The sequence below is a fragment of the Mobula hypostoma genome, chromosome 15, assembly GCF_963921235.1.
Source record: "Mobula hypostoma chromosome 15, sMobHyp1.1, whole genome shotgun sequence".
NCBI lineage: Eukaryota > Metazoa > Chordata > Chondrichthyes > Myliobatiformes > Myliobatidae > Mobula > Mobula hypostoma.
In genome coordinates, this window is record NC_086111.1 from 77,139,328 (window position 1) to 77,163,595 (window position 24,268).

A 24,268-nucleotide genomic window follows, 5' to 3' on the forward strand; every position below is an offset into this window, starting at 1 on the left:
GACTAACTGTCCTATCATTTCCTTTCTTCTGCCTCCCTCTCTTCTTAAAGTGTGGAGTGACATTTGCAACTTTCTAGTCCTCCAGAACCTTTCCCAAATCTAGTGATATGTGATAAGTCATTACTCATTACTTTAAGAGAAAACTCTGGGGGAACCTCTTCATTCAGAGGCAGGGAGAGTGTGCAACCAGCTGTCAAAGCAAGGGGCAGGGACAATTTCAATCCTTAAGAGAAGTTTGGTGAGAAGGATATGGAGGGCTGTAGTCCAGGTGGAAGTTGTTGAAACTCGGCAGATTGATGCTTTGGCACAGACTAGACTGGCCGAATGCCACTTTCCAGTGTTGTGGTGTTCTATGTAATGCCTTCACAATCTCTTCAGCTATCTCTTTCTAAACCCTGTGGTGTTCACCTTCTGGTCCAGGAGTCTTATCTACCTTTGGGCCTTTCAGCTTCCAAAACACCTTCTCTCCTTGGTAAAAGCATGTATCCTCACTTCTGTCCCAGATACTCCTGAATGTTTGGCACTTATGTAATAAATTCAATGACAATTGCAGTGGGTGACTTCAGTCTGCAGGAGAATTGGGAAAGTGAGATTGGTGTCAGATCACAAGAGAGGGAATGTTTTGAATGCTGATGAAATGGCTTTTTCGAGCAGCTGACGGTTGAGCCTACTCGGGGAACTGTTATCTTAGATTGAGTGTCGTGTGATAACCCAGATCTTATTAAAGACTTTAATGTAAAGGAACCATTAGAAGGCAGTGATCATAATATGATCGAATTCCGACTGGAATTTGTGAGGGAGAAGCATAGGTCACGTGTGGTCTTGCAATGAAATAAAGGGGATTACAGAGGCATGAGAGAGGTGATTCCCCAGCTGGATTGGAGAAGGATACTGGTGCGGAAGTTGCCAGAGCAGAAATGGCTGATATTTCTGGGAATAGTTCATAATGTACAGGATAGATATGTTCCGCAGAAGTAGTTCTCAAACGGTGGGGCGAGGCTACCGTGGCTGACAAAGGAAGTTAAGGACCATACAAAAGCAAAGGAAAGTGTATATAAGGTAGCAAAAGTGAGTAGGAAGTTAGAGAATTGGGTAGCTTTTATAATCCAACAGGCAACTAAAAAAAGGCTACAAGGGGAAAGGTGAAATATGAGGGCAAACAGACAATAATCAGTAATATAAAATAATAATATAAACGAGTTATAAAAAATGTGAAAGGCAGGCGAGAGTTGATATTGGACCACTGGAAAATGATGCTCATGAGGTAGAATGGGGAAGAGATGGTAGGTGAACTTGATAGGTACTTTGCAACCATCTTCTCTGTGGAAGACACTAGCAGTGTGCCAGATATCTGAGTGTCAGGGAGCAGGAGTGAGTGCCATTTGTATTACAAAGGCAAACGTGATAGGCAAACTCAGGTTGTTAAAGTGGTTAAGCCACCTGGACCAGATGGATTACATCCCAGAGTCCTGAGAGAGGTTGCTGAAGAGATAACAGATGCACTGGTCATGACCTGTCAAGAATCAATTGATTCTGGCATGGTCCCGGAGGACAGGTAGTTTGCAAATGTGAATCCGCTCTTTGAGAAGGGAGGAAGGCAAAAGAAAGCAAATTATAGTCCAGTTAGCCTAACCTCAGTGGCTGGGAAAGTGCTGGAGTCTATTATAACAGATGAGGTGTTGGGGTACTAGGAGACTAATGATAAAATAAGTCAAAGCCAGCATAGCTACTGTATAGGGAAATCTTGCTTGACAAATCTGTTAGAGTTTGTCAAGGAAGTCATAAGCAGGATGGAGAAACGAGGCAGTGGATATCATTTACTTGGGTTTTCAGAAGGCATCTGATAAGGTGTTACACATGAGATGGCTTAACAGGATAAAAATCAGAAGAAATACTGGCATGGATAGAGGAATTTCTGACAGCCAAGAGGCAGTGAGTGGGAATAAAAGGAGCCTTTTCTGGTTGGCTAGCAGTGACTAGTAGTCTTCAGGGGTCAGTATTTGGTCCGCTAATTTTCACATTGTTGGTCAATGATTTGGAAAATGGAATTGATGGCTTTGTGGATGATACAAAGACAGGTGGAGGCGTTGGTAGTGCTGAGGAAGCAATGCGATTGCAGCAGGACACAGACAAATTTGAAGAATGGGGAAAAAAGTGGCAGATGGAATACAATACTGGGAAATGTACGATAATGTATTTTGGCAAAAGGAACAATAGTGAACTATTATCTGACTGGGGAGAAGGTTCAAACAGAAGTACAGAAGGAAATGTGAGTCCTTGGGGAAGACTCCCAGAAGGTTAATTTACAGGTTGAGCCTGTGGTAAAGAAGGCAAATGCAATGCTGGCATTTATTTAAAGTGAAGCAGAATATATAAGCAAGGAGATAATGCTGATACTTTATAAGACACTACTTAGCCGCACTTAGAGTATTTGGGACCCATATCTCAGAAAAGGTGTGTTGTCATTGGAGAGAGTTCAGAGGATATTCAAGAAGATGGTTCCGGGAATGAAGGGGTTAAGATACGAGGAGCGTTTGCCAGCCTTGGGTCTGTACTCCTGCACTGACCTATGTTTAATAAATGTGGGTGGTGGGGGGTAAATCTCACTGAAACCCACCGAATGTGGAAAGGTCTCGATAGGGTGGATGAGGAGAGGACTTTTCATATGGTGGGGGTAGCCATAACAGAGGGCACAGCCTCAACACTGAGGAGCGACCTTTTAGAGTAGTTAAGGAGGATTTTATTTAGTCAGAGAGCAGTGAATCTGTGGAATTCTGACACAGACGGCGGTGGGGGCCAAGTCTGTGGGTACATTTATGGCAGAAGTTAAGAGTTTGCTGATCAGTCAGGGCATTACAGCATATATATACACCGAGGCGGCAGGTACATGGGGTTCAGTGACAACCGGGATCAGCCATGATAGAACGGCGGAGCAGACTCGATGGGCTGAATGGCCTAATTCTGTTCCTATGTCTTATGGTCTTATACTGCTAGTGTGTAACAGTGAAGACTGACACAAAATACTTATTACATTCCACCGCTATTTCTTTGCTCTATTACTAACTCCAGCATCATCTTCCAGAGGTACAATATCAACTTTTCCCTCTGTTTTACTCTTTATATATCTGAAAAACTTTTGATACTTGATATTTTTGTCTAACTTGCCTTAATTTTTTATCTTGTCTCTCCTGTGCTTTTTTTAGTTGTCTCCTGTTGGTTATGTAAAAGCTTTCCAATCCACTAACTGCCCACTATTTTCTTGCTATATGTCCCGCTTTTACTTTTATCAAAACAGGAGAAAATCTGTGGATGCTGGAAATCCAAGCAACACATACACAAAATGCTGGAGGAACCTAGGAGGCCAGGCAGCATATATGGGAAATAGTAAACAGGCGACATCTCGGGCCGAGACCCTTCATCAGGACTGGGGAAAAATATGAGACATCAGAGGAAGAAGTGTGGGGGTGAAAGAAGTTGTAGGTGATAGGTGAAACTGGGAGTGAAGGAAAAAACTTTCAGGATATAATTTTCTTAACGATTCTTGAAAGATCATTGCTGATGCCACTACATCTCTTCAGCCACCTCTTTCAGATCTCTGGGGTGTACACCATCTCGTCCAGGTGACCTACTTACCTTCAGACCATCTGTTTCCCAAGAACCTTCTCCCGAGTAACGTAACTTTACACATTTTGACCACTTATATCTGGGATTTATATATTCCTGCCAGTGTCTTCGACATACAAGAGTGATGTACAATACTTATACAGTTCATCTGCCATCACCTTGCACCCCCACCCCATTACTACCTCTCCATTTTTCAGTGGTCCGATATCCACTTCCGACTCTCTTTTACACTATATGTACCTGAAGAAAAATTTGGTATCCTCTTTAATATTACTGGCCAGCTCACCAATATATTCCATCTTTTCCTTAATTATTTTAGTTGCATTCTGTTGGTTTTTAAAAGCTTCCCAATCCTCTAACTTGCTGGTAATTTTTGCTCTATGCTATCTTTGGTTTTTATGTTGTCTTTGATTTCTCTTATCAGCCACGGTTTTGTCACTTTACCTTCAGAATACTACTTCCTCTATGTGATGTGTACATCCTGTGCCTTCCGAATTTCTTCCAGAAATTTCAGCCGTCGCTGCTCTGTTTTCATCCCTGCCGTGTTCTTTTCAAATCAATTTTGACCAATTCTTCTCTCTTGCTCTCAAATTATCTTTATTCCATATCTGACTTTAGCTTCTCCTTCTCTAATGCCAGGGTGAACTTGATCATATTAAGATCACTTGCCCCCAAGAGTTCTTTGAACTTAAGTGACCTAATTAATTCTGGTTCATTAGGACACCCAATGCAGAATAACTGATCACCAAGTTGGCTGAACCACGAGCTGCTCTAAAAAAGCATCTTGTAGGCATTCTGGGAATTCCTCCTCTTGAGAACACCATCCTAATTTTCCCAATCACCTGCATGACAATCCCCCATGACTACTGTAACATTGATCTTTTGACACGCATTTTCTGTCTTCAAATGTAATTTGTGGACCACACACTCACTACTGTTTGGAGGTCTCTATGCAATTCCCATCAGGGATTTTTTTTTTTTATATAAACGTTTGTTTCCTTAAACGTTCATAAACGGTTTTTTTTTAAATAAACGTTTCCTTAATTCTACCCACAGATTCTACATCTTCCAAACCTATGCCACCTTTTTCTAATGATTTTATTTAATATTTTACCAGCAGAGCCACACAATCCAGCTTGTTTTTGGCTTGTTCTTTCAAGAAACATAAATATCTGGCAAACAAGAGGACCTGCAGATACTAGAAATCTACAGAACTACGCACAAAGTGCTGGAGAGCTCAACATGTCAGGCAGCATCTCGGGATGGGAATCAACATTTCAGGCCAAGACCCTTCATCGGGACTCTGGATACCCACGTATCTGGAATATCAACAAGCAAAGAAAATAGGAAGTAGTGCGAAATAGGGAAAATCTTTGATAAAATTTAGTTCACTCATGAAAAAAACCCTGCCAAACAGAGCTCAATGATTAACATATACAACAAAGCCAATAAACACTTCCATCAATGCTGACATTGACTTTTTTTTAAATGAAAAATTGTAGGAGAAGGCGGCGGCGCGTTGCAGCTTGCGCGGCCACTCCGGTGAATGATATCTGTAATCTGTCAAGTAGGGTGGCGTGCACAATCCTGATTTGATGGAGACAGACGTGAGAGGATGGAGGAAAATCTGGAGAAACTTCTGATATGCCTTTTTCGCTGCCGCTGTTACTGTGAGATCAAAAATCTCCGGAGGGGAAGGCCCCAAATCCTTAGCCGAGATGGGGTCGAAGTGTTCGGCTGGGATGGTGCTCAGTGTCAAAGGGCTGGTCGGAGGCTCGAAGATTTCAGACGGACTCAGAGTCGGCTGTGGTCGGGTGCTTCCAATGCATCGACAGTTATCGGTGCCTGGAGGTTTATGGCAGATAGTGTTTCTCCCTTCGGCCGCCTGCTATTGGGGACTACCGGGAGTCGATCGGAACTTTGAGACTACTTTTTTTTTTAAACTGTTCCCATGGGCTGCCCTTTGTCAAATTATGGCATTGCTTTGCACTGCTGTAACTATGTTATAATTATGTGGTCTTGTCAGCGTTAATCTTTGATTTGTCTTGTTGTTTTTGTTATATAACTCTGGAGGAACATTGTATCATTTCTTAATTCATGCATTTCTAAATGACAATAAACGAGAACTGAGTGTCCTCATAATCTAATCTAATATCTTGGTCCAATTTCTATCAGTAAAATTTAAAATAACATATGAAAAAACCACACACAACAGTCAGATAAAAACTTCCAAGTATATATTTTCATCAAAAATGAACAGGATTCAGCATTCCTTGTCTGTATATGCAATCGTGATAAAAAATACAGACCAGAAAACTTAAGAACATAGAATAGTACAGCACAGTACAGGCCCTGCGGCCCGCAATGTTGTGCCGACCCTCAAACCCTGCCTCCCATATAAGCCCCCAACTTAAATTCCTCCATATACCTGTCTAGTAGTCTCTTAAACTTCACTAATGTATCTCCCTCCACCACTGACTCAGGCAGTGCATTCCACGCACCAACCACTGAGTGAAAAACCTTCCTCTAATATCCCCCTTGAATTTTCCACCCCTTACCTTAAAGCCATGTCCTCTTGTATTGAGCAGTGGTGCCCTGGGGAAGAGGCGCTGACTCACCAGAACAGTAGGAACAGGAGCTCTGCGAGTACCAGAGGGGAGAGAGAGGTTAGTGCTGATAGAAGATGGGAAGGTGGGACGTGGGCTGACCCGAGGACTGTTTTTCTTCCTCTCAGACGCTCTCGAAGTCTATTATCGAGCCTGGTGGCTAGAGAGATCAGAGTGTCCAGGCTGTCAGTATCATCCTTCGCTGCCAGTTCATCTTTTATCTTATCTGAGAGGCCCTGTTGGAACACCTCCCGTAGGGCCTCGTCATTCCACCCTGAGTCGGCCGCTAAGGTTCGAAACTCGATGGAGTACTTCGCTACACGAACCCTGACAAAGTCAGCAAGTGCCTTGCGGTGTCCTTACTGCGAATGGGCTGTTTGAAGACCTTCCTCATTTCAGAGACGAAGGAGGGGAAGGAGGAACAGACCTCTGGTCGGTTGTCCCAGATCGCGGTGGCCTATACCAAGGCATCCCCTTGTAACAGACCCATGATGTATGCAATATTTGATCTATCCGAAGTGTACGTACTTGGCTGTAGCTCAAAGACCAAAGAGCATTGTAATAAGAAAGCCCGGCACCTCCCTAGGTCCCCAGCGTAGGGTTCCGGTTCGGGTATGTACGGCTCTCGAGGGGATTGGGTTGCCGATCCCAGGAGCGTAGCCATCCCTGACTCTGCGGTTTGGGCAGTCGGGGTTCTTGGGGGGGGGACGGAGTAAGGGAAGCGGATATCCGGTCCACTTGTTCACTGACCTTTCTCACATTCGTGGAGAGCGTACGAAGGTTTTCCGTGACCTCCCTGAGCAGTTATTCGTGGGCGTTCAGTAAGTAGCCCCGGCAGGCGAGGGCCTGTTGCACGGGGTCCATGTCCGCTGGGTTCATTCTTGGCCAGTTCGTTCTGTTGCAAGGACGTGGCTGGGGGGAACCCAAGTGCTGGACACAGGCACGGAGGCGGGATCGAGAGGCGTTAGCACAGTCGCGAGCATGGAATAAGTATTCAGTAGAGTCTTGACACGGAGACAAGGTTCACGTAGAAAATCCAGGAAAATAATGTGGAATATAGAACTGATAGTCCTAAAGAACCATGAAACGAGGTTACTTATACAAGAGTCGACCAAACGAACTGGCAGCTCCTTGTGATTACAGGGTTTTTATCCTGCATTTACTGATGGAAGGCAGGTGTGTGTAATTAGTGGAACTGGGAATGATTGGAAGTTAGACAAGAGCATTGAGGCCCAATTACTGAGGTAGTAGCAAGGTGGGGAATTGCCAGACAGGACCATTACAGTGATCTAACCTTCCACAGCAATTTACCAAAGGCCTCACTGATGTCCATATAGACCACGATCGTAGGACACAGGTGTCACAGATCAGAGGGCATAGATTTAAACAGAATTTTGGAGGGATCTGAGGAAGAAATTTTTCACTCAGAGGGTAATTAAAATCTAGAACACACCGGGGTGGTGGTGGAGGCAGGTCCCTTCACAACATTGAAACTGCCGAGATACAGTCAGCTATGAACCAAATGCTGATAAATGGGCAGTGTAGACAGCGAGTGGATGGTCAGAACAGGTATGGCCGGCCAAAGGCCTGTTTCCGTGCTGTGTGATCCACTCTTCCAGACATGACAAATTAATGATGGTGGCACCACAAGGAATTGATTTCAAAACTCCACACCCCTCTCCAATGTGAAGTAAAGCAGACTGCACCCCTTTGTCACTATCTGTTTCAGTCAAGGTGACATACAGACTGGTCACTTCTGCTAAACAACTGGCAATTGATGAAGTTCCTGTCTCTTCTTCCATTAATGTTGCCTCCTTATGGCAAAACTAACCCTCTCACTGTGTCAGAGTCAGAGATTAAATCCTGTCCCAAACACTGTGCTTTCATCCCTGCACATTGTAACTTGAACCATCTCACTGAGAGTCTGATGGAGACACCACCCCTGCCCTCTGCACATGCGATCACATCTCCGCTGCTTCTCACATTTCAAACACCCTCAGAATGGTTTTCTGATTCATTCTGAACGTTATAATACATTCAGCTCATCGTCAGGCCTGACAAACCATGTCTTCCCACAGCTGGGTCCACCTGTTGGTGTCTCCTCTTGCCTCCACCTCCAGGGAAGCTGCATCTCCACACAAACTCCTCACTTGAGATGACTGTCTATATCCGTGACACGGGAAGTCACATCACTGTCACTCTCCTGATACTGTGTTTGACCTGCTCACCTCTGGGTATCCTCCCTCAACAAGCTTCTTCCTCAGTCACTATCTGGGAGATCATAAAAAAGCAATTAAAACCATCTATCAGACAGCTCCCGTATCCCTCCACCCCTGACCGTGAGTCCCTGGTTAAAACTCTCTCTGCCCCTTTGCAAACTCCAGATATACTTTATACTTTATTGTCGCCAAACAATTGGTACTAGAACATACAATCATCACAGCGATATTTGATTCTGCGCTTCCCATTCCCTGGATTACAAATATTAAATATTAAAAATAGTAAAAATTAGTAAATATTAAAAATTTAAATTATAAATCATAAATAGAAAAGAGAAAAATGGAAAGTAAGGTAATGCAAAAAAAAACCGAGAGGCAGGTCCGGATATTTGGAGGATACGGCCCAGATCCGGGTCAGGATCCGTTCAGCAGTCTTATCACAGTTGGAAAGAAGCTGTTCCCAAATCTGGCCGTACGAGTCTTCAAGCTCCTGAGCCTTCTCCCGGAGGGAAGAGGGACGAAAAGTGTGTTGGCTGGGTGGGTCTTGTCCTTGATTATCCTGGCAGCACTGCTCCGACAGCGTGCGGTGTAAAGTGAGTCCACGGACGGAAGATTGGTTTGTGTGATGTGCTGGGCCGTGTTCACGATCTTCTGCAGCTTCTTCGCGTCTTGGACGGGACAACTTCCATACCAGGTTGTGATGCACCCTAGAAGAGCAGCGTCCGGCTCTTTCACTGGGACAACCCGAACTCCATATCAACTCCATCCCGCCGACTCCGAGTGAATTTACTAACCAACAAACGTGATTCCTCTCAGCGATCAGCTATCTGAATGATTCCTTGACTTTGAGAGGAAGGGGTATCTGTGGTCCGGACTGTCAGGGTGTTGCGTTTACCCGGAGACAAAGACTGCAGGGAATAGAGGACTTCTGTTGACTAATACACTGTGTATACACCTCATTGGCAATTCTGGTTCGCATTATTTAAAAATCGTTGTTTATGGAAAAAAAAGCAACAAGATACGACATTGACTGAAGCCATGCCAAACCATATCCGTCTGGAAAGTCCTCCCCTGAAACATTTCATAAACAGGAGAAAATCTGCAGATGCTGAAATCCAAGAAATGCCAAGATGCCAGCCAGCATCTACGGACGTTTCGGGCGGAGACCCTTCGGCAGGATACTGGCCGGACTGCATTTTGTGTCTATTGCCCAGAAACACTGTGGTTTTGTGACCGAACTCGAGACGAGCACCACGTGGCCCACTCCACCAACAACACAGCCGGACACATGACCTTACATCACACAACACCAGATTCAGCCAAAAAACCCTCATTTAATTTTGTTTTTCCAAATCGTGCGAAACAAAAGGTGCTTTAAAATAGAAGCTCGCCCCCTCACGTGACGTCACACGCCTAACGTCTCCCATGTTCTTCCCGTATCTGCATCTGCTGTCACGAGCACCGTTCCTTACGTCACGCACGCGCTGCTGTGCTGGAGCTTTTTCCGTTTAACGTCTGAGCTACTAAGCACTAGCCAACGCCCCACCCCCACAACAGAGGAATTGAATTGATTGCCAGACTCACTACACGCAGGTCGGGCAGCATCCGTGGAAACGATCAGTCAACGTTTCGGGCCGGAACCCTCCGTCAGGACTGTAGTGGGAAGGGGCAGAGGCCCTATAAGGAAGGTGGGGGGAAGGTGGGAAGGAGAAGGCTGGTAGGTTCAGTTGAAAAACCGGTAATTTGAAAGACAAAGGGGTGGGGGAGGGAAAGCAGGGAGGTGATAGGCAGGAAAACAATGGGTAGTAGAGGAGGCGGGACCATGAGGGAGGTGATAGGCAGCTGGGGGAGGGGGCAGAGTGAAATAGGGATAGGGAAAGGGAGGGGGAGGGAATTACCGGAAGTTGGAGAATTCTATGTTCATACCAAGGGGCTGGAGACTACCTAGGCGGTGTACGAGGTGTTGCTCCTCCAACCTGCGTTGAGCCTCATCATGGCAGTAGAGGAGGCCATGTATGGACATATGTGAATGGGAATGGGAAGCAGAGTTGAAGTGGGTGGCTACCGGGAAATCCTGTCTGTTGTGGCGGACGGAGCAGAGGTGCTCGACGAAGCAGTCCCCTAATCTGCATCGGGTTTCACCGATGTAGAGGAGGCCGCACCGGGAGCACCGGGTGCAATAGATGACCCCAACAGACTCACAAGTGAGGTGTTGCCTCACTTGGAAGGACTATCTGGGGCCCTGAATGGTGGCAAGAGAGGAGGTGTAGGGACAGGTGTAGCACTTACGCTTACAGGGATAAGTGCCGGGTGGGAGGATAGAGTGAGGGGCGAAGTGCGGGAAATGGAGGAGATGCGGGTGAGGACATCATTGATCCCGCCACCACAACAGGGACAGAGTTCCCCTTGTCCTCACCTACCACCCCACCAGCCTCCGGATCCAGCACATTATCCTCCGCAACTTCCGCCAGCTTCAACAGGACCCCAACACTGAGCACTTCTTTCCCTCTCCACCCGTCTCCGCTTTCCACAGGGATCAGTCCCTCTGCGACTCGCTTATCCACACGTCCCACCCCCTGTTAGCGTAAGTGCTACGCCTATCCCTACACCTCCTCTCTTGCCACCATTCAGGGCAACACGGGGCTGAAGAAGATGGAATTTAATTCCATAAAGGATTAACCAAGAGGATAGAGTATATTTTTTATAGAGAGCGCAATGAAGATTCACCAGACTGATCCCTGGAGTGGTGGGATCATCATATGAAGAAAAATCAAATGTGATAACCCTTACATTTAGAGAATTGAGGACTGAGAGGTGAACACATTGAAATGCACAACATCATTACCGGTTGAACCAGGGATCTCAGTCTCTGAAAAAGGGGGTGGACTGTCTGGGACTGAGATGAGGGGAAATGTCTCCACTCCGAGGGTGGTGAATGTCTGTAAATCCCCACCACAGAGGGTGGTGAAGATCGTCCTCACATAAAACAGAGGCCGACAGATGTGTGGAGACAGGAGGGATTGAGGGAATAAGGATCTGGCAGAAACATGTGGCTGAGATGGGAGAGCAGCCGCCATCTTGTTGATGGTTAGAGGGGCTGAATGGCCACAGATAGAAAAAAGCAGAGGGATCGCATAGACCTGCGAGGTAATCTCAATACACAGAGGTAGTGAGTACCTGGAATGAGCTGTTCAGTGTTTGCATCGTTGATTATCTACCTCGGGTTCAGTATCCTCACCGTGTTTGGAAATTCCCATTCACTGTCGTTTGTCCATGAGCAGCTGGAAATTAAAGAAACACTCAAAATGCTGGAGACCAGAAATCAAATCAGAAATTGTTTGAAGCCATTCCGACACAGAGTGTTGGAGCGTAAGCATTAACTTTGTTCCTCTCCACAGATATTCTTTATCCGTTGAGTATTTCTTGTATTTGCAATTTTTTAGAACATTTCGTTGGAATGATTTAAGTCTCCTGGGAAATGGACTTGTGTCGAACGCACAATGTAATTCATTTTCCTACAGCACAGAAACAGGACTTTCGGTCCATCTAGTCTGTGCCATTTTCTGCCTGGACCCATCCACGTGCACCCAGACTACAGATGGCAATATCTCCCTCATCCAATTACCTGAACAAACATCTCTTAAATGCTGTAATTGAACCTGCATCAACATTCGCATCACCTTCTGAGTGAAGTAAAAATCACAACGAACAGGGTTGTCTGAACAGATCAGTTAAGAACACTCCTGGGTACCGACTTCCAGAGAGAATAGGCTCACTCTACCACCACCCTCTGCCTTCTGTGGTCAAGTCATTTCGGTATCCACAAAGCCAAGTCCCCCTGGATCTGGCCTAATTTGGGCAACGTTATCAAAATTCTAACTAAAATGCAGTTGGCGCTTCAGCATAAATTTCAATAAATACTCCCGAATACCTTAAGTGCAGTGAGCAGTGAAAAGATAAGCGCAGAATATATGAAAAAGTGAAAAGACCGAAAAAAATGAAGTTCCACTGGGTCAAATAAATTAAAATTCCGTGGGGTGTTTGTGTGTGTGTGTGTGTGTGTGTGTGTGTGTGTGTGTGTGTATATGTGTGTGTGTGTGTGTGTGTGTATGTGTTTGAGTGTGTGTGTGTGTGTATGTGTTTGAGTGTGTGTGTGTGCGCGCGCGCGCGCGCGTCTGCATTATCCTGTGAACGTGCGTGTTTTTGTGAGGGAGAAATGCACGAAAATAGATGGAAGATAGAAAAACAGAGGAGAGAAGCACAGGCAGACAGAGATATTTCCCCATCGCAGGAGAATTTATTGCTGTAACATGAGAGAATTAAAGAGATCGGCGTGGATATCGTAGACCTCACTACACACATCGATGCTGTGAAACTCCATGGACAAGGTGGAGCTAACTGCCCGCTTGCATGAGCGGAACATGTTGATTGCGGAGTGTCATTGTGTGGTAGGTCAGGACAAGAGGAACTCTATCGCTATTCCGGCGGCAGGAAGATTAGGTGAGCGCGGATGGGTTGTATCCATTTTAAAAGGGATGCTACAAACAAACATATCAGTACCTCCCATACTCGTCACTCCACAGGGATCGCTCCCTCCGTGATTCCCTTTTTCATCCGTCCCTCACCACTGATCTTCCTGCCGGCACTTTTCCCTGCAAGTGGCCAAAGTACGACACCTGTCCATTCAGCTCCTCCCTCAGCACTAATCAGGGCCCCAGTCATTTCTCCCAGGTGAGGCACCACTTCAGCTGCGAAACTGCTGTGGTCGTCTATTGTGTCCCGTGTGGCTGATGTAGACTTCTCTACATTGGTGAGACCAGTGGTGAATTGGGGTTGATTTCACTGAGCACCACCGCTCCATCCGTGACAAGCGAAGCTTTCCGGTGTCCAAACATTTTAATTCTGATTCCCAATCCCATTCTGATATTTTCGGTCCATTTATTCCTCTTGTGCCACGGTGAAGCTACACTCAAGTTGGAGGAGCTACAACTTATTTTCCGTCTAGGTAGCCTCCAACCTGATGTTATGAACATCAGCAAAAAAAATCCATCACCTTCCCTTTTTCTTTCATTCACCACTCTGGCCCCAGGCCTAATCTCACCCGCTTATCACCTCACACGGTGTCTCAACCTGCTTCGGTTTTCCCTGTGCTCCACTGCCCCCTCTTAGCAGATTGCTTCCTCTCCAGCCCCTTACCTTTCATACACACCTGGCTTCATCTATCACTTTTCCCCTCCCCTTGACATTTTATTCTGGCATCTTCCCCCTAACTTTCCAGAACCAAAGAAAGGTCTCGGCCCAATATGTCGACTGTTGATCCATTTTCATAAACGTTGTCCGACCTGCTGAGTTCCTCCAGCATTTTGTGTGTGTTTCTTTGGACTTCCAGCATCTGCAGAAAATCACGTGTTTAAGATATTGAAATGTACATACTTTTTGAAACTTTGAAATGGATGGATACGTACGGATGAGTGAATCCATAAGTCCATCAAATATAGGAGCAGAAGTAGGCCGTTCGTCCCATCGAATCTGCTCCACCATTCAATCATGGGCTGATCCAATTCTTCCAGTTATCCCTGCTCCCTTGCTTTCACATCATACCCTTTGATGCCCTCTGTCTGAAGTAATTTCTCCTCATCTCAGTTCTAAATGGACATCCTTCAATTCTGAACGTTTCTATGAGATCCCCCCTCATTCTCCTGAACTCCAGGGAATACAGCCCAAAAGCTGCCAGATATTCCTCATACAGTAACCCTCTCATTCTCGTGAATCTTCTCTGAACCCTCTCCTATGTCAGTATATCGTTTCTAAAATAAGCCCAAAACTGCACACAATACTCCGTGTGGTCTCCCAGGTGCCTGAAAGAGCCTCACCATCGCATCCCTGCTCTTATATTCTATACCTCTAGAAATGAATGGCAACATTGCATTCACCTTCTTCATCACCGACTCAACCTGGAAGTTAACCTTTAGGGTATCCTGCACAAAGTCTCCAAAGTCTACTTGCATCTCTGCATTTTGAATTCTCTCTCAATCTAAATAATAGTCTGCCCGTTTAATTCTTCCACCAAAGTGCATGACCATACACTTTCCAACTTGGTATTTCATTTGCCACTCCTTTGCCCATTCCCCTAAACTATCTAAGTCTGTCTGCTGGGTCTCTGTTTCCTCAACACTACCTGCTCCTCCACCTATCTTTGTAACAATGGCAAACTTCGTCACAAATCCATTAATACCGTAGTCCAAATCATTGACATACATCATAAAAAGCAGCGGGCCGAACACCGACCCCTGTGGAACTTTATTGGTAACCGGCAGCCAGCCAGAGTAGGATCCCTTTATTCCCACTCTCTGTTTTCTGCCGACCAGCCAATGCTCCACCCATGCTAGTAAATTCCCTGTAATTCCATGGGCTCTTACCTTGCTAAGCAGCCTCATATGTGGCACCTTGTCAAAGGCCTTCTGAAAATCCAAGTACACCACGTCTACCGCATCTCCTTTGCGTACCCCCTGATAATTTCCTCAAAGATTTGCAGTCAGGCAGGTTATTCAGGCAGGATTTCCCTTTCAGGAAACCATGCTGGCTTTGGCATATCTTGTCATGTGTCTCAGGTACTCCGTAATCTGATCCCTAATAATTGATTCCAACAACTTCCCAAACCAATGACGTCAGGCTAACAGGTCTATAGTTTCCTTTCTGCTGCCGCCCACCCTTCTTAAATAGCGGGGTAACATTTCCAATTTTCCAGTCATCCGGTACAATGCCAGAATCTATTAATTCTTGAAAGATCATTGTTAATACCTCCACAATCTCTCCAGCTAATTCCTTCAGAACCCAAGGATGCATTCCATAAGGTCCAGGAGATTTATCCAGCCTCAGACCATTAAGCTTCCTGAGCACCTTCTTAGTCATAATTTTCATTGCACAAACTTCACTTCCTTTACACTCTTGAATATCCAGTATACTGCAGACGTCTTCCACTTATTCAGTTCCACTGCCATCTCTGCATCTCTCGTTACAATATCTCCAGCATTATTTTGTATTACCTATATCTACACTTGACTCTCTTTTACTCTTTATATACTTAAACAAGCTTTTAATATCTTCTTTGATATTGGTCGCCAGCCTCTTCTCATAATTCATCTTTTCCTTCCGAATGACTTTCCTAGATTTCTTCTGCAAGTTCTTAAATTTCCCCAATCCTCTATATTCCCACTAGCTGCGGCTTCCTTGTATGTCCTCTCTTTTGCTTTTACTTCGGCTCTGACTTCACTTGTCAGCCATGGTAGTGTCCTTCTTCTTATTTGGAAAAAGATCTGTCTTGCACTTCTCTCATTTTTCGCAGAAACTGCAGCCATTACCACACTGCTGTCCTTCCTGCGAATGTCCCTTTCCAGTCAACTTCAGCCAGCTCCCCTCTTATACCATCGTAATTTTCTTTATTCCACTGAAATACTGACACATTGGATTTTATTTTTCCCTCTCAAATTTCAATGTGAACTCGATCATATTTTCATCACCGTTCCTCAAGGGTTCCTTATCCTTCAGCTCTCTTATCACCTGCAGATCATTGCACAACACCCAGTCTCCTAGTGGGCTCAACAACAAGCTATTCTAAAAAACCATCCTTTAAACATTCAACAAATTCCCTCCCTTAGGGTCCAGTACTGACCTGGTTTTCCCAATCCACTTTCCTGTTAAAATCCCCAATGATTATCATGACATTGTTTTTCTGACAGGCATTTCTATCTCTTGCTAAATTTTCAATCCACATCCCGGCTGCTGTTTGGAGGCCTGTATACAACTGTCATTCGGGTCCTTTTATCCTTGCCATTTCTTAATTCGACCCATAGAGACTCTACACCTTACAATCCTATGTCATTTCTTTCCAATGATTTAGTATTATTTCTTGTACACAGGGTCACACCGCCCCTTCTGCCTGCTAACCAATCTTTCTGATCTTTGGATGTTCAGCTCGCAAATACAACACTCTCAGTCCAGTATTTGTGGCTTTCTGTATTAATTGCACCACACCTCCACTGCCCTATAACTCGTGCTACTGGCTTTGATTAAGCTTTATCTCTTGCCTCTTCTTTCTATTATCTCTGTCGCATGCTATATTTGACATTTCTGTTTTCCCCTTCCTCAGCCCAATCACTCCGGTTCCCATCCCCCTGCCAAATTAGTTTAAACCCTCATTAACAGCTTTATTAAATGTGCCCGCTAGGATATTGGACTCCTTTGGGTTCAGCTGTAACCTATCATGCTATTCTTTCATCGCTAGCACATGGCGCAGGCAGCAATCCTGAGATTACTACCCCCGAGGTCCACAGGGGTCTGTGTTGGCAAAGTTTCTGTTTACGTTCCATGTCAATGCATCGCATGACAGTATTGATGGCCCTGAGGCCAAATTTACGAATGGTTGAATATTGAAAGGGGTGGATAGAGAGGTCGTGGAGGGCTATAGTATCTGGTTATCACAATGCCATAAATATAATGTAAATATACGAACGATAGGCTTGCTCCGCGGTTTGAGATTCTTAATTGGAGAATGGCACTTTATTCACGTAATCCTCATAGCCCACAGTGACTGCAGACTGATCTCAGCAATGGATCCCGCCACTGCAGCCCCACAGTGCACTATGTACTGATTGCAAAGCTACGAAATTGCATGTGAATTGCCTCTCCTCCCCGAACTCAACTCCACTCTGCGTCATCAGCAGACTGGGACATCTCACATCTCGCTGCCTCCGCCAGGCCATTAAACTGTGAACAACTGTGGTCAGGGACTGATCTCTGGGGAAATCCAAACACTACCTCCTTCCAGTCTGATAACGACCCACACATCCAGCCACACACCACCGGCAGTTTATCAATCTCCAACGAAAAAGCCTGATCACCTACTCCTGAGGTTCAATACCATTGCTGACTCTGAGTTTACAACCGTCAAATGCCAGAAGGGACATAATAATCAGAAAGTCTCCAGTCGCAGCCGTGTAAATAAAACGTGATCTTCGTAGGTGTGTGGCGCATGCTCAGAATGCGAAGGAGACAGACGAACCGAGCCAAGTCACAGACTGATGAAGGGTAGGAATGATTCATTCTGATACAGAGAGGGAAGCAGAGAGCTTGATATTGTGCCTGATGCCAGAACTGTAGCCAGTTAGAAGATGAAGTCTTGTTCCTGCAAATTGTTTTGGGTTGTGACAGTGTTTTTATCAGAAGGCACCATGGAGACTAAAATTATCTGAGTTGAAATGTTGTCCTTCACCCACTGACGTGCTTTCTAAACTTTTAACAGTGTAGAAAAGGTAAAGAATTTGTGTATGGGAATCACAAACACAACAGCATGTTAGTTCCGCTGTATCTCTGTGTTCACCAGCACTTCAGTGTTGCCAACCTTTGAATGTGGAGGTGGAGGTGCTGGAGAAGACTGCACCCCACTCGCTACAAGGAGAGCCCGAACATGTTCCATGTCCATAATCTGATTGGATACATTGCCATGGCGTTGATAAGTGAGATGTCATTCACCGGCTCTCATTTTGGAAGGGATTCAATTGGCCATCGCAGATACACCAACAGCTTCAATAGAAAATAGGTGCAGGAGTAGGCCTTTCGGCCCTTCAAACCAGCACCACCATTCACTGTGATCATGGCTGATCATCCACAATCAGTATCCAGTTCCTGCTTTATCCCCATAACCTTTGATTCCGCTATCTTGAAGAGCTCTATCCATCTCTTTCTTAAAAACATCCAGAGACTTGGACTCCACTGCCTTCTGGGGCAGAGCATTGCACATATCCACCACTCTCTGGATGAAAAAGTTTTTCCTCAACTCCGTTCTAAATGGCCTACCCCTTATTCTTAAACTGTGGCCTCTGGTTCTGGACTCACCCATCAGCGGGAACATGCATCCTGCCTCCAGCGTGTCCAATCCCTTAGTAATCTTATATGTTTCAATCAGATCCCCTCTCATCCTTCGCACTGGGAAACGGCCGTTCACCTGCTCCATGTGTGCGAAGAGACTCATTCAGTCAACCCAACTTGTGATGCTCCGGTGAGTTCACAATAAATAGAGGCCACAGTTCTGTCCAGAGTAAGCAAAGAGTTTTACTCAATTATCCCAGCTGCGGCAACACCAGCATCACCATATCAGGGAGGAAGTTCAAATAAGCTCAGTGTTAAATGTTTAACCATCATGGTGACGGAAGGCAGCTTCAGGTTCATGAGGGACCGTTACTGTCAGATTCTGCAGTTCTTGCGGCTGCTTATCGCACCCAGGACTGAACCCTGGTCACTGAGCATTGGAGGAGTCTGTTTTGCTGATGTTTGCATTAAACTAGTCTGGTGTTTAATATTGTCGATCTGTGAAAAGTCAATCAGTTCTGTATCAAATCCCGTATCTCAGGTACTTACTGTCACTGCCAAACTCACAGTGTACAGTAGAGAGGTCACTCAGTCTACCTGGTCCTTGCCCATGCTTCTGTTCCATATCAGTATTTTAAACTCTATCCCTGCTGTTCACCTCTCTCTCTACCTTCTGATGACAGGTTGCAACTAGACACCACTCCGTGGGAGAAGAGATTTCCCTTGAATTTCATAGAATCATAGAAACTTACAGCACATAACAGGCCCTTCGGCCCACAATGTTGTGCAAGCATGTAACCTAGTCTAGAAAACGCCTAGAATGACCCTACTGCAGAGCCCTGTATTTTTCTAAGCTCCATGTACCTCCCTAAGAATCTCTTAAAAGACCCTATGGTATCCACCTCTACCATTGTCAGGCAGTGCATTCTGCACACCCACCACTCTTTGTGTAAAAATACTTATCTCTGATATCTCCTTTGCAACTACTTCCAAGCAGCTTAAAACTATGCTTCCTCGTGTTAGCCGTTTCAATCATGGAGAAAAGCCTGTGGCTATTCACAGGACCGATCCCTCTGATCTTCTACATCTGCATGAATTTCCTGCATCATTTTCTCCAGGCTGAATAAGATGATGAGCTCACTGTGGTTTTAACGTTCTTCAGGGCTCTGAACTAAGATGGTTAAATTCCTTCTTCCCCACTTGTTTTCACTTTTTGGATCATTTCACTAATTTCAAAGGACTGTGCCTCAGACAGCTGGGTTGTTGCAATGTGCTTCTAAAGTTTGACAGCAAACTAGCGAGTGAATCTTCAATGGAGCAGAGTCAGAAACCAAAGAGTTGTCAGCATGAGCCAGGGCTTTGTGGCTCCAGAAAGAGATGGGGTCCAGAGTTTATGATGAGGAGGAGAAATCTGACCAGCAGTATATGGCTACCAATGAAATAGCAGAAGCATTTCGAAACTGGTTGATTGAAAAAAATGTGGTTAATTTCTACAAAATACTGGAGTAAATCAGCAGATCAAGCAGCAAGTGTGGAGAGGAATAAATAGACAAGTTTAGTTGCTGCCTGAACTGCAGAGTTCCTCCAGCATTTTGTGTGTGTGTGTCTCTGTATTTCCAGTGTCATGTGACCAGCAACAATGAATGTAGGATTGAGTCAAGTTTTATAAACAAACATAAACTGCTCAACAATAGCAAAAAGTATTCAAACGATTAACTTAACCAGAAGTTAACTGCTATATGGCAACTCTGGAACAGTTCTTAAAGTGGTAACTTCGAACACAGTCTTAGAATGGTAAATTTGAAAGTCCATGTGATTTACACAGTCAATAAGGACAGACTTCTCTGGAAACTGATTTCTTCGAAGACGTGACGTTACTGATGATTCTCCAAAGCATTCATGATGAAGGAAATAAAACGGCTTAAAGGAACTGACCTTTTCCTGGCGAATGAACACTGCAGAAGCCTTCCTGATCTTACAGGGGTTATCTCACATGCAGGTCACTATTTCTGAATGAAGATTCAATCATGTCGATCCTTTATAAAACCGCTGAGCGACACCAACTTTACTCAATCCTTCGGCTTTCCGTACTTTAGTAAGGTCTTCACTCTCTGGTACTAGACTGTAAAGGTAAATCAACGGTACCCCAAAGAAAACTGCAGCAATTGGTGAAACTGCCAGCACAACAATTTTACCTTACAATAGAAAGTAAAACTCCACTTTAAAACAAAACTGTGTCATAAGACGAATATGCAACATAACTGACTAACTGAGGAATTAAACAACGAATCAACTGCGTAACAACAGGGGTTTCCTGTCATATACTTGTTGGGAACATGTCATCATGTGACCTCTCACTGGAGGAAAATTACATCACCCCACCATCACAAGACCATTACATCATGCTCACAAGATACTCAACTACATCATGTCATAAGACAGTCACAAGATACCCACGAGGTGCGTGACACCAGCAACTGCAGAATCTCTTGTGTTTCATATCTGCGTTTGTAAGAGGATTGCACTTTGGCATTAGATACACGGAATACCTGTTGATATTGAGTATATTGTTTATGGGAGACGCTTTCTGCGTTAAAACAGCTGCTGAATTTTCTATACACACAAAAACACTAAGGTATGGACTTGGAACTGGTGTTTGCAAAAGGTTGTAATAGCACTGTGCTTACCCATCTCTATTTCCTAAGGAGACTGAGGTCCTTTAACATCTGCCGGACGATGCTGAGGATGTTCTACGAGTCTGTGGTGGCCAGTGCGATCATGTTTGCTGTCATGTGCTGGGGCAGCAGGCTGAGGGTAGCAGACACCAGCAGAATTAACAAACTCATTAGTAAGGCCAGTGATGTTGTGGGGATGGAACTGGACTCTCTGACGGTGGTGTCTGAAAAGAGGATGCTGTGTAAGTTGCATGCCATCTTGGACAATGTCTCCCATCCACTATATAATGTACTGGGTGGGCACAGGAGTACATTCAGCCAGAGACTCATTCCACCGAGATGCAACACAGAGCGTCATAGGAAGTCATTCCTGCCTGTGGCCATCAAACTTTACAACTCCTCCCTTGGAGGGTCAGACACCCTGAGCCAATAGGCTTGTCCTGGACTTATTTCATAATTTACTGGCATAATTTACATATTACTATTTAACTGTTTATGGTTTTATTACTATTTATTATTTATGGTGCAACTGTAAAGAAAACCAATTTCCCCCGGGATCAATAAAGTATGACTATAAAGCCCTGCCTTAAATGTTTCGCCGGTGCTGCAAATGCGCAGGCGTCAGGGTTGTGAGGTCACCGAACATCACGCATGCGCGCAGCACACAAAATCCTCAGCAGCAGCAGAAGCAGGTAAGAGCGCGTCGTCGGGTCTGAAAGTTGGGGGGAGAATTTGCAAGTGGGAAGAAGTGGAGTGATATTTGGAAATCTGACTTTTTAAAGCACCATTTAGCAAGCAAGTCACATATGGATGCTGTGCAAAATCTCTGGCGAGAAAATCCTTCATAATCCACTGCAGGCCTGCTGCATAGGCTGTGTGAGAGTGCAGATGAATTTCATCGAACCCAGAGGAGATAAAAGTTCTTATTGATAGTGATTTGCTAGCTGTTAAAATGACTACCACTCTATATAACATTCACGGTGCACATGTTGTCACTGGGTTAAAAAAAATGCACAATACAAGATTTATGTGCACACTGGTCATTACAAATTAGAGGGTACATTGTTGGGAAGGTGGGAAGACCTCCAGTGTCCCTGACCGACAAGATGTGCCCAGCTGCAGCTTGTAACCCTTCACTTTAAGGAGCTGGAGCTGGAAGTGGATGAATTCCGGATCATCCGGGAGTTGTAGGGGGCGGGGGATGATAGATATGACGAAGAGAGGTGAATTACACCCAAGGTGCAGGACACAGGAAACTGGGTGAGAGTCAGGAAGGGGAATGAGGTTAAATAGCCATCACAGTGTACTCTTGTGGCCATCTCCCACAACAACAGGTAGTCCACTTTAGAAACTTGGTGGTGGGGGGGGGGTATTATCTGGCAGTGGAAAGTCAAAGGGGTGATACGTGATTCATTCATTAGGGGAACAGAATTAGAAGGGGACTAATATCCTAGTGGTAAGGCTTGCGAGTGCCACTATCGGCATGAATTAATCAGTCTGATGGCCTGGTGGAAGAACCTGTCCTGGAGCCTGTTGGTCCTGGCTTTTACACTGTGGTACCGCTTCCCAGATGGTAGCAGCTGGAACAGTTTGTGGTTGGGGTGACTCAGGTGTCCAATGATCCTTCCGACTCTTTTTACACACCTGTCTTTGTAAATGTCCTGGATAGTGGTAAGTTCACATCTACAGAGGTTTTGTTCCCAAATCTTTTTTTTATTTTATTTAATTTTTTAAAGAAGAAATATAAGGACTCCATTAATACAATAATTAATACATATTGAAAAAATATTAATTCAAATACATTAATAAGTCCGAGAGAAAAAAGAACACCTATCCCAACACCATCTCCCCGCATTTAGAAAAGAGGGAGAAAAAAACCCATAAAAGACAGGAAAGAAAGTAGAGAAGAAAAGAGAAAGAAAAAGAGTAGGCACCTGGCTCTCAGAGTCAGTTTAAAATACAAACTAAAGAAACTAGCTTATAATAAGAGATATATTAACTTTAAAAAATTTAAATAAATAGATTAAACAATCTGGGCATTTAAGTAATCCAGATATGGTTGCCAAATCTCAATGAACATAGTCTATCCATTCCTAAGGGTATAAATAATCTTTTCAAGGGGCATACAACTTTGCATTTCTTTATTCCAACGATCAATATGTACAAGGGAATCGGATTTCCATGTTACCGCTATGCATTTCCTGGCCACAGACAACGCAATTTTAATAAATTTGGATTTATTGCTGGGGAGGTTAACTTTCAAAATTGCTAAATTCCCCAGAAGAAACAATTCTGGGTCTAGAGGGAAATCCATCCCCAGAATCTTTCCCAGTACTTTCCCCAGATCGATCCAAAAAGATCTCAGTTTCGTGCATAGCCAGGTGGAAAGCAAAAAGGTACCAACATCAATGCCACACCTGAAACACTTGTCAGAAATTTTGTGGTTTATTTTTATGTATTTTTTCAGGTGTGAGATACAACTGATGTAAAAAATTAAAATGTATCATTCTGTATCTGGAGTTGATAAGAGTGATAACACTATCCAAACATAAATGTGACCAGCATTGATAATCAATTACAATGCCCAAATCCGACTCCCATCTCTCCCTCGATCTGTATATATACCAAGCTCTGGGTATTGGTCTTGGAATAAAGAATACATATTAGAAATAAATTTAGTTATATTCCCCTTTTGAATTAGAATCTCCACGTCTGAGCACCTTGGTAGGGCCAGTGATGGACCCAAACAGTCCCTCAAAAAAGATCGTATTTGGAGATAGCAGAAGAATGTGTTATCAGATAAATTATATTTATTTTTAAGCCCCTCAAAAGACATAAATTGCTTCTGCTGATTATAAGAATCTTCAATGCGCCTGATACCGTGTTGATACCAGGTGACTAGAAATTTATTACCCAGACTCATGCGTATTAATCTGTTCTGATACAGAGGCATCTTTGAGGATATTCCCTTTTTTAGACCCATAAATTGTTTAATTTTTTCCCAGCTATAAATTACGTGTCTCAGTAGAGGATTGTTTGTTTTCTTTTTAATTAATTTGGAGTCCCATTTATATATAAATACTTCTGCCATTTCTTCTCCTACCATATGTAAGCCAATTGTAACCCAAGAAGGAATAGTTGTCTCATCAAAAAAAAAAGCAATAAAACATGCTTGTGCAGCTAAATAATATTTTTTAAAATCTGGTAATTTTAACCCTCCCAATTTATAGTCCCAGGTTAATTTTTCCATGGGGATTCTAGATATTTTACCCGACCA

General features: G+C 44.3%; 1 long non-coding RNA gene across 2 annotated transcripts in view; it reads left to right on the forward strand.

The window, feature by feature from the left end:
- Positions 1 to 12,918: 12,918 nt before the first annotated feature.
- The window catches only part of LOC134357018 (uncharacterized), a 43,273-nt gene continuing 31,923 nt past the window's right edge, over positions 12,919 to 24,268 (forward strand). The window contains exon 1 of one of the 2 annotated variants that reach the window (XR_010020485.1): positions 12,919 to 12,949. This is a non-coding gene — a long non-coding RNA (uncharacterized LOC134357018). Of the gene's footprint in view, positions 12,950 to 21,630; positions 21,684 to 24,268 lie in introns of those variants that run through there. The other variant, XR_010020484.1, reaches the window with a different exon arrangement.